A 15,178-nucleotide genomic window follows, 5' to 3' on the forward strand; every position below is an offset into this window, starting at 1 on the left:
AAATATATTATTCAGTCATGTCCCTGCAATTTATAAAATACAAGACTTTGGGGGTCAGAGCGGTGGCACAAGCAGTAAGGCGTTTGCCTTGCCTGCGCAAGCCTAGGACTGACCACGGTTCGATCCCCCAGCATTCCATATGGTCCTCCAAGCCAGGAGCAATTTCTGAGCGCACAGCCAGGAGTAAACCCTGAAAGTCACCGGATGTGGTCCAAAAACCAATATATATAAATATATATACTAGACTTTTACATGAGTAAAAAAAAATAGTAGTGACTTTTAATACTCTGATCTAACATCTTAAAACAATAACAATGTGTAATGAGAGCTTCTTTTTTAATCTCTAAGTAAATGTTTTTGGTGTTTATGTTTCCCAAAGATCTTTAAATATTTGGAAAGTTTTATAAACTCAGATAATTTGTTGACTCCTTGCTAATATCTAGTAATATCTAAGTAGTAAACTGATTTTTAGAAATGTAATTAATAAACCTATACTTAATTGTTTTTCAACTTAATTTATGTAAAGAATTATAGAATATCTATAGGCATACAGAGAACTTAGAATAAAAATATACAAAATTGTTCTAGGTTTATTATTATAAAACTTAAGTAAGGATGAAAAATCAATGAAAGTATAATATACTGAATAAACACAACTTATGTGATTGTATTCACTTGTTCTCTGAAACTGTTTTATTTTATTTTTAACTTAGAATATTAATTTATTTATAAATGGTCAGATTTTGTATCTGAAAATAGTTTATTACACTGATGACGTTGCCCAACAACAGTTTTAGAAACTTAACACCTTGAAGAGAAGAAAATGATACAAAATTTCGTAAAGATGAAGTGATTTAGAGCAACTGAGCTCTAAAGAGGTAAACTTAAGTGTGAAATTCGAGCTGCAAGAAAACTGAAAACATCTAAAACACAGAGTGTGAGGACTTTACCTTAGGAAAAAGTTTTGTTTTGTTTTGTTTATCAGATTGAGAGGCACTCTGCCTTTGAGTCTTTGTGTACAAGCGATAAGTCTTGCGTGTTTGTGTGTATGTTGATTTCCAAATATATCATTTTATTTTATAGCTTTTCAAAAAAGACTTAAGCACCCTGGTTTTTAATATTGTTGATGGCAGAGTTTTACATAACAGAATACAGCACCATACTCCTTCTTATAGTGTCTACTTCTTTCCACCATTGTCCTAGTATCCTTCCTCTATCTTTTCTACATTTTCCTCTTCCTTGTAAACCTCTTACGGAGAACTAGTTCTCAGTTTCTGTTGTCTTTGGATATTTGTTATTTACTAATTATACTTTTTGTTTGTTTGGTTTTTGGTTTTTTGGGCCACACCCATTTGATGCTCAGGGGTTACTCCTGGCTAAGCACTCAGAAATTGCCCCTGGCTTGGGGGACCATATGGACCACCGGGGCATTGAACCGTGGTCCTTCCTTGGCTAACGCTTGCAAGGCAGACACCTTACCTCTAGCGCCACCTCACCAGCCCTTACTAATTATACTTTTTATTTACTTATTATATATTATTTGTTATTTACTTATTATACTTACTATTTATTTATTAAATATTATTTACGTGTTATTCTTATAGAATATTTATTATTTACTTATTATATATTATTTTTATTTACTTAGGTTTCTTTATAACCTATATATCAAAGAAACCATTTGCCTGTCCCTCTCCTTCAGACTAACCTCACTTATCATAATAATATCTCACCAGATATATTCATGTAGTAGCAAATTTCAAAGCACTATTTCATAATGTATAAGTTCTATAGTTGGTATTCCCAATCCTACTTTGGATACTAGGTTATTAACATTTTTTTTGTTTATTGTGAATCATGCTGCAAAAAACCTAGAAATATAAAAGTATCTTCTGAATATTTTTGAGGCTTTTGTGGGTTTAATTCTTTGAAGTAAATTTGCAGGGTTATACAACCATTAGAGTTCATTTACACATTTTTGAGAAGTGTTCATATTGTTTACAAAAAGATCAGACCTACTAATATTTCCATCAGTAGTAGATGAAAGTACTTTCAACACATATCCATGGCAAAACTGGCTGTTTTGGTCTTTGTGATATGTGTCAATATCATTGGTGTAATATCCCTGGTGATAAATAATAAAAACATTTTTTTATTATACCATTCAGTTATCTTTGTGTCTTCTTTGAGGACGTTTATGCTCATTACTTCACTATTTTATGAGATTTTCTTATTATATAAAGTTCTACCAGGGCTTTTTATATATCTTCAATATTAGCCCTTTATCTGATGAGAGTGGGGATATTTTATTTTAATCTGTAGGTTTCATTTTATTCTAGTTGTCATTTCTTTTAATATGTAGAATCTTCTTAGTTTGATGTAATCCCATTTTTTTTTCTCTTTGCTAGAGCAATGGAGAACCACCTGTATGTAGCTTCAATGTTTTGGAGTGTCCTATCTATATTTTCCTCCATATAATTTATGAATTTAGGTCTGATCTGACATCAAATCATTTCATTTTTATTTGTCTTTTGTGCATGGTGTTCCAAAAGAATCAGAGTTTTTTTTGTGTGTGTGTGTATATAATTTACCAGTTTTTCCAACACCATTTGTTAAAGTGGACTTTAATGCTCCATTCACTTCATATGGTGTTTTTCTCTTTTATTGGAGATTAGCTGTCTATGTATTTCAGGATCTGTCTCTGGACCTTCAATTCTATTTCATTGTACTGTGAAACTTATTCTGTCTTTATTTCAGTACCCACCACACTGTTTAGATTACTAGCTTTTTGAAGTAAAGATCCTACTCATAAAGAAAGAAAAATATACTTTTGAAACATTTATTCAGAATGAGGTCTTTTATTTTTTAAGTTTTTTCTAAGCATAGAAACTTATTTTTTTTTTTTTTTTTGGTTTTTGGGCCACACCCTGTGACGCTCAGGGGTTACTCCTGGCTATGCGCTCAGAAGTTGCTCCTGGCTTCTTGGGGGACCATATGGGACGCCGGGGGATCGAACCGCGGTCCGTCCTAGGCTAGCGCAGGCAAGGCAGGCACCTTACCTCCAGCGCCACTGCCCGGCCCCGCATAGAAACTTATTGATAACTGTCCATTTCATTGATTACAAACTGATGGGAAATAGATTATAGAAATCATGTCTCTTGTCAAGTTTTTGGTTTGTATCTATATGTAAATGTTTGATCACTCGTATTAGCATAGATCATTCAAGCAGTAATTTAATAAAAAAGATCTTGGTCAAATCGGTCTCGTTTTGGCAGCACATATACTAAAATTGGAACAATACAAAGAAGATTAGCATGGCCCCTGCTCAAGGATGACGACATGCAAAAAGATCTTGGTAAAACCATTTTCCTTAAACTAATTACCAAGTAGAAAATACTTTTTTGAGTTCTAATTGGTCTTTGAGCCTTTTAATGAAGCCTTCTTATGACCATAATGTTTTACTTTCTTCATTAAAATTTTCTAGACTCTCAACGTGATCCAGCGTGCAATGATGAAATAAACAGCTATGTATTTGCATTAGCAGATGCAAGACTGGGATGTTTTGAAATGTGCCTTGCTTCTTTAAAATATGTGAATTAGGTTAGAATTAGGAATTACTACGAGATCACTCTTAATAATTTTCATTTTCTAGGCCATATGTCTTAGATTGAATCCTGAAAAAAAGAGCACAATGTTTTTGAAAAATGGGTGAAATATAAGTAGAATTTACAGTACAGTTAATAAGAGGATACCACTTTTAATATATTTTCATTGTTAACATGGTTATGAATATTTTAAAATTAGGCAATTTTAAAGCAAAGGGGTCTAAATTATCTGTGCAACTGTGTTAAAATATAAAATAATAAAAGTAGGTTCATTTAAAATGTAGGATACATGTTATTCTATTAAAATAATACAAACCCTAAGAATAACTATTCTTGGAAAAATTAAATTTTAACTATAATATGAATCTGAGACAGGACTCATTAACTAGATAAGTGTTCTAATTATTTTTTAAATGCTACTAATGAATAAATAAGCTACATGACCCAGGTGTTTGGATGATCTATTCTGGGGGCTGTTAACATTGACCTTGTGTTAGAATCATCAGAGAAAAATATTTAAGCTCCTGATACCATGACTCCTAAAATTTATTAAATCCTAAGAACAGGGACCCTGGTTAGTAGATATTTACTTTAAATGTATTTTATTTAAATTTATTTAAATTTACTTTGAATTTAAATTAGATTTAAATTTCTATAAATAATTCTGATGTAAACCCAGAATGAAAAGTTACTACCATGCATGCTTTGTTTCAAAGGTTCAATTTGATCACAATAGTAATAGGAACTTTTGTGAGTTGAAGTTCAATCAGGAATACCTAGAAATTATGTGAACCAAGTCCACATTTATATATCCCGAATAACTATATATCTCTAGGATTTTGTGGAAATATTATTATTTAATGTACATATTGAAAGGCTCAAGCTGTTTAGATAACAGCATTATTTTCATCACTCCAACAAAATTTGATTTTTGAAGGGAACTACTAGTCATGAAATTTATGGTGAAAAAATAAACTAGCAACATCTTCAAGAACAAGTCTTAAGACTTGTTTTTTAATATTATTGTTGAGAAGCTAGAAAACCACATTTTGTATAGGAAGAAAGAAGGCTTTTCTTGTAAAATCTAAGCAAAGTAAAAAAAATGTATATACTAGGCTCGAGCGATAGTACAGCAGACAGAGTATTTGCCTTGCATGCAGCTGTTCTGATTTCAATCCCCAGCATCCCATTCTGTCCCCCAAGGCAGCCAGGATTGATTTTGGAGTGCAAAGCCAGAATAACCCTAAACAACTTTGGATGTGGCCCAAAAATTAAAAAAAAAACAACAACAAAACAGTATATCCTTTTGCATACTGCCTTTACCAAAGTCTAAATATGTATTTTTCCCTCAGTACTTGGTTTCTGTCTCCTGTTGGGTTCTGGTGCTTTTATGCATGCTAAAACTTACTTTATCCTCCCATTCTGAATCATATCTAAATTGTTCAACAATTTAATGGTCTTAATTTGCCTATATTTTATTTTTGAACTTTTTATTTTATTTTTGTTTTTTTCAATTTTTAATAATATCTGTTTTTAAGTAACATGATTACAAACATGTTTGTAGTTGATCTTCAGTCATAAAAAGGACACACTATTTACCAGTGCAACATTCTCCCACCAATGCCTCCATCTCCTACCTCTCTCCCCTACTACCTGTATTTGAAACAGGCATTCCATTTCTCTCACTCACTACCATTATCATGAAAGTTGTTAGTGTAGTTATTTCTCTAACTACTCTCACCACTCTTTGTGCTAAGTTTCATATCATGGGCTGGTCCTTCTAACCCTCATCTCTATTGTTCTGGGCATTATTACCAAACTGTCCTTTATTTTTATTTTTTAAGAGTTATGATATTTACTTATATAAATACCTTCTTAAAATGATATTCTGTAATATTCTTTGTAATTTTAAAGTTTTTTATATGCTTATATATATTTAAGCATTTTAAGATTGCACCTTAATTTTAATCAGACCTTTACTCTTAGGCATTTAGGTTGTTCCTTTTTTTTGGTATATACTTTTTTAAAATTTATTTTATTTTTTTAATACAAGAGATGAGTGAGAGAACACCTGTTTCTATGTCTCTCCAAATGACTTATTTCACTCAGCATAAAAGATTTCATGTCCACTCATTCATGACTTCATTTATCCTGAAGAATGCATATTATTCCATTTTGTATATGTACCACAGTTTCTTTAGCCACTCATCTGTTGTCTGGCATTAGGTTGTTTCCAGATTCTGGTAATTGTAAATAGTGCTGCAAGAATAAAGGTGTGAGGAGGGCATTTTTGTATTGTATATTTTTGTTCCCAAGGTATATCCCTAGAAGTGGTGTAGCTGGATCATATGGGATCTCAATTTCCAGTTTTTTGAGGAATCTCCATATTGTTTTCAATAAAGACTACACTAGACATCATTCCTACTAGGAGTGAATGAGAGTTCCTTTCTCCCCACATCCCCACCAGCACTGATTGTTCTTGTTTTTGTGATGTGTGTCAGTCTCTGTGGTATGAGATGGTACCTCATTGTTGTTTTGATTTGCATCTCTGATAACTAATTTGCTGATTAGTTATGTGGAGTGCTTTTCATTTGCTTTTTGGCCTTTTGTTTTTATCCTTAGAAAAATAGCTGTTCATTTCTTTTCCCCATTTTTTGATGGAATTAGTTGTTCTTTTCTTGTTATGTTCTGTCAGTGCATTTTATATCTTACATATTAGTCCCATATCTGAAGGGTATTGGGTGAATAGATTCTCTCATTCTGTGGGTGGCTTTGTGTCCTAGTCACTATTTCCTTTGAGGTGCAGATGCTTCTCAGTTTAATGTAGTCCCATTTGTTTATCTCTGTTTGTAATTTTTTGGATAGTGGTGTTTCCTCCTTGAAGATGTTTTTAGTCTCAATGTCATGGAGTGTTTTACCTTTATTTTTTCTATATACCTTATGATTTTAGGTGTGATATCAAGGTCTTTAATCTATTTGAATTTAACTTTTGTGCATGGCATTAGATGGAGGTCAAGTTTACTTTTTTGCATGTGGCTGATCAGTTGTCCCACATAAGTATATTATAGTATTATATATCTGAAGCTAATTTAAAATTTGAGACTCTGAAAGTCCATTATAATAGTTTTTAATTTATTGCTCTGACAGAAGGACTCCTCATAGTAATTTTATAAATATTTTAGATAATTGAAATAATTTTCAATTAGTAATTGATTAATTAATTATTAATACTAAAATTATAATATAAGTTCCAAGTGTTTAGATAAGTATGATTGATATAGTATAAATGAGACATGCCTAATATGTATATTCATGGAAATTAAAGACTAGTATGTAGGACAAAGACTAAACATATTTGAAATCTGTGGCTTCATCTGTGTTAATGGGCAACTCAGTTAATTTCAATATTTAAGAGAATTATATGAATAATTGTCAACCAGAGTCATCATCACTTCTAATGTGTTGCACTTACGATCAGTAAAACAAAAAACAACATTAGTGGCATAGGTTAAATGACCTTATGCTTTGTTCATCAAATGTAAAACTTGTCCTTTTTATTTATGCCAGAAACTTGCAGAAGTTACACACTATAGCAAGACAGATAGCCAACGTTCTATTTTCTTCTCAAGAGAATTATTCTTTTTTTTGAACGTAGATGATATAATTGTTTTATTGAAAATATATAGATGGACAGTTGGATTGTTTTCAATTCTTTGCTATTATAAATAATATTGCAGCATGTAACATTGCAGTTAAATTGAATTCAAACAGTTATTGAATATTTGTTCTATTCTTTGGTACACAAAATAAAGAAAAAGGGAAAAAGAAGAGAGAGAGAGAGAAAGAAAGAAAGAAAGAAAGAAAGAAAGAAAGAAAGAGAGAAAGAGAGAAAGAGAGAAAAAATAGAAATAAAAAGAAAGGAAAGGAAGGAAGAAAAGGAAGAAGAAAAAGAGAGAAGAAAGAAAGAAAGAAAAAGAAAGAAAAAGAAAGAAAGAAGAAAGAAAGAAAGAAAGAAAGAAAGAAAGAAAGAAAAAAGAAAGAAAGAAAGAAAGAAAGAAAGAAAGAAAGAAAGAAAGAGAAAAAAAAGAAAAAAAGAAAAGAAAGAAAGAAAGAAAAGAAAGAAAGAAAGAAAGAAAGAAAGAAAGAAAGAAAGAAAGAAAGAAAAAGAAAGAGAGAAAGGAAGGAAGGAAGGAAGGAAGGAAGGAAGGAAGGAAGGAAGGAAGGAAGAAAGGAAGAAAGGAAGAAAGAAAGAAAGAAAGAAAGAAAGAAAGAAAGAAAGAAAGAAAGAAGAAAGAAAGAAAAGAAAAAAGAAAGAAGAAAGAAAAAAAAAGAAAGAAAGAAAGAAGAAGAAGAAAAAGAAAGAAAGAAAGCAGAAATAGAGGGAAAGAAAGAAAGAAGACAGGATAATGTATATGGAAGAGTTAGTATGGATCATACTTTTATGATCTTATATCTAGGTTACTATGTAGCATGATATATTGGACAAATTGCTTGCCCTTTCAAAGACTTGATAACTCCAAGAGGAAAACAAGATTAAACTACCATTTATTAATTCTTTTCTTTTATTTTTTTGGGGGTTTTAATGGTCATAATTTAAGTTTATGTAGAGCTCTTTAATATAGAGACCAAATGTTGGAGAATGAATGAGTCGGAAACTTATTTTTTATTTTTTTGTAATATTTTTTGGAAGCTTAGCCACACCTAGTGACACTTGGGGATTACTCCTGGCTATGTGCTCAGAAATTGCTTCTGGCTGGGGGGGACCATATGGGACTCTGGGGATCAACTCAGGTCAGTCCTGGGCAGCTGTGTGCAAGGCAAATGCCCTACCACAGTGCTATTGCTCCGGCCCCACCATTTGATATTTCTATGATTACTTCACACTAATAGTAATAGTAGAGGAAATTAGGGAGAAGTAGTTTAATAATAATAGCAAGAAATATATTTTGATAGTTTTGAAGTTTTCTTAGGCATTATAACTGATAGCTTTAGCTATTCTCGGGTAATTTATGTGTGTTGTTGCTCTAATTAATTAAAGGACTTGAGAATGTTTTACTCTGCAATTTGTCTCCTCTAAGTATTTATCTCAATTTTAATTTATGTGGAGAAACTAGTTTGTGAATTAATGCGAAAATTTCCAATTAAAAATGAAAATAAACACACACAAAAATCGTTAGCAGTGATTTTAGTAGACAATCAGGCTCAATTTAAAATTTTCAATACTTGATCTTATTTTTTTTTAATTCCTGTTATTTAAACCCTGGATATAGAAGGCAAGTTCTTTAATGTTGTTTCAATCAATTTGTGTTACATCCTTGATAGGAAAAAATCCCAGTTGATAATATAGTGAAATAGATTATTTAATGATCACACTTTTGCTTTGCTAAAGTGTGAGTTTTCTACTTGTCTATCTACCTTGCTGTCCCATTAAATGAAAATTTACAGTAATTCCATATCTGTAAATATTAGTATGCCTGACTTTATAAATTGACCCGGACTATCTTTAAGATAATCCTGAAATATTTAAGTAGGTACAATTCTTAAGTAATTTTAAGTACTTTGTGTTTTTATCAATTTTGTCAAAATGTGCATACCAAGAAAATAATTATATACACAACAGAGGCAGAAAGAAAATATAATTTACATTGGAATTGGGATAATGTCCTAAAATCAATTAGGGAATATTGAGGGTAATAGATTGCTGAGATACTGGAGCCTATGTCTTTTTGTTTTTAATGAGCCAGTGGCATAACCAACCAGAATCCAAGGGACAAACCAGTACTCAGCTAATGGGTAAACATGGAGACATGACCCACTTCTGGATTCCTCACAGTTTGGTTTGTGCAACACCATGATGACATAGAGCAAGACAATTCTTTTATATGTAATCCAAGAAATTTTTAATCACTTGTCCATAATATTTATGCACACGAGTTAGATTCAAACAATCAGGCATAGTTGAGACTCACAAGGATAAATGCTGGTTAACCATTAGAAAAATGTGAGATCTGATACAACTCTGGTGAACCATCCTGGTACTTACCTGGTGACGCATCCTACAATGATATTATAATCAGCATTGAAGTTCTGTAACTAGAGCTATTTGTGTTTCAATTTTGTCATATCTCAACATGCTACTAGAATTTCATATTGCATATGGATAACATTTAACTAAAATTATTCTACTCTATAGGTACTAGGTTTTTTTTTTTTCTTCTGCATTTTTTTTTTATTTTAATCAAAGTGGTTTACAAATCTTTCACAGTAATATTTTAGGTGATGCTCAGGGATTACTCCTGGCTATGCCCTCAGAAATTGCTCCTTGTTTGGGGGACCATATGGGACACTGGGGTTTAACCAGGTCTGTCCTGGGTCAGCCACATGCAAGGCAAACACCCTACTGCTGCGCCATCACTCCAGCCCCAAAGCTGTATTCTTTTTCTAAAGTGTCCACAAAGACTGTGACTTGCTCCTAGGGCTCACTTCCAAAGATAAGCCACCAGCATCAATCTTTTCACGTTGCTATATCCAGTTGTGACTCCTTATTTCCTAGTGCCTGCTAAAGGATTTCTTGTTTGTTTTTTTTTTTAAATAATTTTTAGTGCAATCAAAGTGAATTACAAGTCTTTCACAATAATATTTAAAGTACATAGTGACAAAGAATTAGGACCATTACCACCACCAGTGTTGTCCTCCCTCCACCCCTGTTCCCAGCATGTTCCCATACCTCCTCCCTTTTCCCCTTGGACTGCTAGTGTGAGAGGTCTCCTTTGTGTAGAACTTGCTGTATATTGGGTATTGATTCTGGTGTCACTGACTTTGGGTTTGGTGCTTAAATCTGATCATTTTTTATTTCCACTCAATGTTCATAAAACTGGTTGTTCCTGATACCATCCATTTTTCCCCCTCAAGTTGAGGGAGAACAAGATGATTCAAGTTTTCTGGTTCTGTTGGGAAAAAAAGGAAGAATAGAAAAAAGAAAAAAAATGCTGAGGTGATCTGCCTAGAGGCGTAAAAATATCAGTTCAGAAGTAGAAAGGGAAAAAAAGAAAAGGAAAATCAAAAACAAAGGTTTTCTTATAATTATTTCAAGATTAACTGTTTACCAAACTTATTCTCAGCTATAATCTTAGTTTTTCAATGCATGCAACATAACACCTTAGACACTGATTAAGATATAGACATATTTGTTCAATCAACTGGACCACCAATCATAAATCCAAAACTGTCTAAAAAACAAAAATGAATCTTGAAAATAGTGGATGAAATCTGTGTTCTCTCAAACCCTCCTCATAGCTTGACCGGTGGAAGTAAAATTCATTTCTCAAGGGTTGCCTTAAATGTTACTTCCTCCATTATTCCATCAATACTTTCCTAAGTATGTATTTTATCACAAATTTTCTTGGGTTGTATTCAGTCCATATTTCTGACACATATACTCCCAGTCTACAAACTAAAACCTATCAAAATCAAAGGTCTTTTCCTAGCTAAAGCTTCAAACTTTTAATTTGCTTTCCTTCTCCTTTCATATCCCTTCCTTGAAGATATTCATTTTTCATTGCTTAGGGTAATTCACAAACAAAAGAAAACAAAACAAAAAAAAGAAGTGTAATTCCTAAAATGAATAATTGGTGTTTCTTCCAAGCAACCTACCCTGTCCTACTGGTTCTCTTAATTTACTCAGTTTCCACCAACTGACGACAGGAGCCTATTGTTTTGCTGAAACATTAACTTCACAAAGTCATTCTTCTCCCATCTGCAGCACTAAAATTAATGATTCCCTCTGCAACATCTGTTTAATTAACTATCGGCACCATAGAAGAGGCGTCCAAATACCCCAGTGACTAAATCAGGCTCAAATTAGGGAAATACGATGTTAAATTGTATCGGTGAGAAGCTGAGTTTATCCTTCCAAGCACTGGTGTTCATTAGCTAGTAGCCATCCCATACATCTTCATAATGAATAGTGTCAACCATGCTTGGCTCTAAAGTTATCATTTAGGGGCTGCACAGGTCCCTCGGTAATGGTCACTGTGAGGTATTAGAAAGAGGGACTGAGAAAATCCAAAGGTAGCAAGTCTTTCCATCATCTTTATTCCTAGAAAGAGTAATGATATCTAACTGGGCATGTGCAGACTGAGGGATTCTGGGAAACTCTATTTGTGTGGAGAAAGTAGCATTTCTGTGTAATGATCCATAAGTGTTTTCTACTTCCCTGAATTGTTTTAGTTATATTCCCATTATTATTCCATAATTATTTAAATTGACATACTAAAAAGCAAATATATGTCATATATGCATATTCTGGTCTCTTCAGAGATATTAGAAAATCATTTTAGTTCATATTTTGAGTGAGCTTATTTAACAATGATCAGCAAAACTTCATTGGGGTTGTTTTATCTTATTAAGTACCAAAGAAAGGCAAATTAAAGACAAATTCTCTTCCTTTTCCAATTGTTTATATCAGAGAGAGGGGTATGTCATGCACATCAAAAAGGCTTCTATCTTCTCACTTATAAACATAAAATCAACTAGAGCTATGTCAACTGTGTCAATTTCAGAATGAGAGTAATCCAGTTAAATACATATGTTGCTCTCATGCAGGTTATTATATAGTTTTGTAAAATGAGCACATATCCAGCTTATAGTACCAATATAGATTTGGCATATAAAAACAACTTTATAGAAGAAGTAGATATATATTATAATAGAAATTTAGAACAGAGAGACTTTCTGTTTTACCATAACCCTTTTTGGGAGTGGTGCAAAAAAAATAGATTTTAAGGACATGTTCCATTAACTATTGTTTTAGAAGGACAGTTTGATGGACATATGGAATTATGTGGAGAAAGGAGAGTTTCAGTTAAAAATAAATGAAGGGAACTTCACAGCACCTGAAATGGTGAAATGTCTAATTTTTTGTTTTGTTTTGTTTTGTTTTGTTTTGGGCCACACCCAGTGAAGCTCAGGGGTTACTCCTGCTTTGAGCTCAGAAATCACTCCTGGCTTGGGGGACCATAATGGACACCAGGATTGACCAAGGTCCATCTTGGATCAGTCATGTGCAAGGCAAACATTCTTTCGCTTGCTATGACTCTGGCCGCTGAAATGTCTAATTTTCTCTATATAAATGATGTTGGCATAAAATAGCTTCCATGTCCTCTTGCCTTACTACTCTGTCCTTCTTTGAAGTGAATTGATATTGTGACAGCCACCTAGACAATATAGAGACCCTTCCTCATCTTAAAGGTGCCTGGGCTCACTATCTTTTGAATTTTTATGTTGTATTAAAGCAGTTGTGGGCATTTGGCCAATTTGACCTTCTGTTTAAGACATGCTTTATTTCAGTTCTCATACAAATCAAATCTCAATCACAGGCAATAAGTTACAGACTAGTACTCATAAGCCCCACCCAACTAAACATGTCTTAAACTATGGCATTCAAATGCTGATATGATTTTCAGCAAACGCATTTCTCAAACATCAGTATAATTAATCCAATAATTCACTTTGTGCAGCAGAGGAGACTTTTGAAAATAGAACTTAAAGTTTGAAAGAGAAAAGCAACATCTTGGCCAACTAAGCAAATGCCATCTCAAGACAAGAGATGTGGGAAAGGAATTAGGATAGATGGGAATTGAATTAAAGCTCATTGGAAAATTACCAGTATACTGCATAGATTATTGCAAATGTAGCCATAGTTTGGACTTCATACCAGCAGGACATAAATCTGGTGACTCAACAAATTTCCCACTTTGTAGAGATTTTGTGTTGTTATGGTGACAGATATGGTGTGAAATTACAAGTTTGCAAACTAAAAGCAAGTCCTACAAAGCACAGTGCCATGAGAGGAACGGAGGAAATGGACTAGGAGAAAAGGGGCCCAAGAAATAATCATATCTCCTTGGAGGATCATTCTCTTATCCTTCCCCTCCACGAATGCTGCTGAATCTCCACTTTATGTGGCCACATGAGTAGATGCTAGATATGAAAATCTGTTAGTTAAGTAAAATGCACTCATTCCTATAATGCTTCAACTATTGACTTACCAGAATTTCAAAAATATAGTTACGTCTAGAAAGAAAATATGGTCTATTCACCTGAGCTTTAATCCCAGGCAAGACATTTTCTTGTAGGTTTTTGTGCCAAGCAGAACCAAAATAGGTGAAGGTAAAGGAGAAAAGATAACAAACATACACACACACACACACACACACACACACACACACACACACACACACACACACACACACATATATATATATATATATATATACATCTAAAGAACAATAAGTAAAAATGATTTTTCAAAAAGGTAATTAAGGGAACAAAGTGATGCAGGAGGCTATTTTTCATTTGGGAAAAAAAAAAAACTTACCAGTATCTCAATGAAATCTATGTGCCCGCTTTTGTCTGGCTGTAGTTTGAGGACCAGTGCACAAGACTGTGAGAGGAAGATCTGAGAGACAAAGAAATGAAGGGGAATTGGGGAGAGTAGCACATATTGCATACATGGACTCTGTAGTCTGGATGAGTCAGCAGCTAAGCAGAACAGGCAGTAGGGGCAAAAACTCACAGCTACAAATGTTACTCTATTGATTTCTCTCTTTACACCTTTGAGCCTTTAGGGTAGTTTTTAATCTTGAGTTGGGACTTTAATTCTTCAATCGTGTATAGGTGAGCACTACAGAATCAAAGTCACAGGTATTTCTTGGAAAAAAATGAACCCCAAATGTGGCCACATAGCTTTCTTGTTCCTTCTTTCTTACACTACTATAGAGTAATGAAAGTGAGGAGGTGGAAACCAGAGAAAAGAGTGTCACTTTATTCTTAGTATTCTGTGGTAAGCAGATTTTATGGCATTTCCATCTTATTAGGGTTAGTTGATTACTAGCTCATAAGAGAAAAATTTAAGTTACTAATTTTAAAAGTTAAATATTAACTTAATTTTTAAATGACTTATTTACTTAGGTTCTCTTTCTTTTAGATTTTCTTCTTTTTCAAAGGATATTTTAAATATAGAAGAATAATTCTTGTACATTTTTTTTATCAAATTGAAAGGCTATTTTTTGTCTGTTGGTGAAGATTACAAAACACTGATCATAATTTTGAGCAGGTGGAAAATTTCTGAGAGAATCCTGTCTGTATCTTCCTATTTGTCTTGAATATGAGAGGATTGGTTTCAATTTTTGTGTGTATGAGTGGGTTTAATTGTGCTGATTTTTCCTTGGAAAAGAAATTGGCTACTAGAGAACATCCTAATCAATGAGTAGGGGCATGAGGAAGAGAGAAATATGAAACTATCATTGAGAAGAGGACAGATTCCTGAAATATTATTAGAAAGACTGATTTTGGTCAGAGAATGAAAAGCTTCTGGGTCCTAAAATCATTCTAATCTATATCACTGAATACATTTGATAAACTATGAAAAGAATTGGATTATTGCCTTCGATTTTAAGTGTTTTAAAAATAAGCATCTGAGTCATGTTCGTATTTAAGACCAATATCACAATTACCTTGAGCTAGGTAGATAAAATTTTCTGATGAAACTTGTAGCTTATATATTTAAATAT

General features: G+C 33.0%; 1 non-coding gene across 1 annotated transcript; it reads left to right on the forward strand.

Annotated features, from left to right (window-relative positions):
- The first annotated feature begins 3,260 nt into the window (after positions 1 to 3,260).
- Positions 3,261 to 3,368, forward strand: LOC126009803 (U6 spliceosomal RNA). The gene has a single exon (XR_007496002.1). It is a non-coding gene; the product is annotated as a U6 spliceosomal RNA (small nuclear RNA).
- Positions 3,369 to 15,178: the final 11,810 nt, after the last annotated feature.

This window comes from Suncus etruscus, chromosome 5 (genome assembly GCF_024139225.1).
Source record: "Suncus etruscus isolate mSunEtr1 chromosome 5, mSunEtr1.pri.cur, whole genome shotgun sequence".
Classification (NCBI taxonomy): Eukaryota; Metazoa; Chordata; class Mammalia; order Eulipotyphla; family Soricidae; genus Suncus; species Suncus etruscus.